The sequence below is a fragment of the Ahaetulla prasina genome, chromosome 2 (genome assembly GCF_028640845.1).
Source record: "Ahaetulla prasina isolate Xishuangbanna chromosome 2, ASM2864084v1, whole genome shotgun sequence".
Classification (NCBI taxonomy): domain Eukaryota; kingdom Metazoa; phylum Chordata; class Lepidosauria; order Squamata; family Colubridae; genus Ahaetulla; species Ahaetulla prasina.
In genome coordinates, this window is record NC_080540.1 from 19347959 (window position 1) to 19349517 (window position 1559).

General features: G+C 48.0%; 1 non-coding gene across 1 annotated transcript; it reads right to left on the reverse strand.

The window, feature by feature from the left end:
* Positions 1 to 1026: 1026 nt before the first annotated feature.
* Positions 1027 to 1114, reverse strand: TRNAY-GUA (transfer RNA tyrosine (anticodon GUA)). The gene is given in 2 exon segments: positions 1027 to 1062; positions 1078 to 1114. It is a non-coding gene; the product is annotated as a tRNA-Tyr (tRNA).
* Between the last annotated feature and the right edge of the window lie 445 nt (positions 1115 to 1559).

Below are 1559 nucleotides of genomic sequence, written 5' to 3' on the forward strand. Positions count from 1 at the left end.
CCCTTACCCTAGTTTCATTTTATTATCAATGGGATTTCCCCATATTTTTCAATTTAGTTCACAAAAAAGTCCGAACAAAAAGCTGTCACTGTTGTGAGATTGGGCTGGGCAAATAGTTATGTGTGGTTCTAGAGCAGAGGTGTCAAACTCGATTTCATTGAGGGGTGCATCAGGGTTGTGTTTGACCTTGGGGGCCCGGGGTGGGCATGGCCAGGATGGGCGTGGCCATCACTCGTGTTGGGGGCACCTGTGGTGGCTCGAGCGCTCAGCCAGCGAAAATGGTGTTCCAGGCTCCGTTTGCAGCTGTGATGGCCTCCTGCAATCCTCTGCCAGCAAAAACAGAGCTCAGGAGGGCTACCTGTGACCCTCCTGACCTCCGTTTTCGTTGGCAGAGGCACCGTGGGCCGGTCCTTTGCAGTTTTCAGGGCAGCCCCACAGGCAGATCTAAGCACCCCACGGACCGCATCTGGCCCCCAGGCCTTGAGTTTGACACCCCTGTTTATAGAGCGTGCCCACTTTAAAAGCACACAAAACTACTTTCCCAGCCGCATTTTGAAAGCTTCCAGATACTCTTCAAGGGCAGCCCCATGTAGAGCATATTGCACTAATTTCACCCGGTAACTAGGCCATGAATGATTATTAGCAGCGCCAGTCAATTTTTGGCAACATTTTTTTAAACAGGATAGGAGGTTTTTTTTATCTTGATAGGAGTTGAACACACTAGTTTTATTTAAAGAAGGCCTGTGAACTACAATTCCTCATCCCCCCCCCAAAAAAATGAAAATTCTGCACCTTCCTTTCTTATAAAGTCCTTGTGTTGCTCCTGTGGCCCCTTACAATTTTCAACGACCTGATCTTAGAGAGAGCTTGTGTCTCAATACTGAGTGCCAGAAGGTGAAATAGACTAGTAAAATTTCTTTTTAATCTTGAATGCTGTTAATGTGGGCATCAGTATCAGATGCGAACAATCCTTTTCTTGTTTAATTTTGTATTATGCAAGGGGGGGGAAAAACAAAAAAAACTTTGTCCTTCGAGCCGGAATCGAACCAGCGACCTAAGGATGACTTTGGTAGCTCTCTACAGTCCTCCGCTCTACCAGCTGAGCTATCGAAGGGATGAGCCTGTGGTGCTCTATTGCTGCTTTTCACTTTGGGTGTGGTACCTACCGAGCTGGATTTTCATTTGAAAATTTCCCTGCCTTTCCAATCCCTTGGCTAGCATATATAAAGGACAACCTCCTTAAAAGATAAGAGTAATTTGGTAAGGATTATATGCATTGGCTTCTTTTTTCCGTAATCAGAGTGCCTAAGAAGTCTCGGCAGCCACAAGATGGAAGGGTAAGCCCTTAATATATCAGTAGTTAGCTGTAGCACAGCTATGGTTTTATCCTAGAACCGTGATGGCAAACCTATGGCATGCGTGCCAGAGGTGGCACACAGTGCCCTCTCTGTGGGCACGTGAGCCATCACCCCCAGCTCGACTCTGCCGCGCATGCATGTACGCCTCCCGCTAGCTATCGGATCTCTGCTGCGCATGCGGGGCAAGGCGCATGCGCGGGG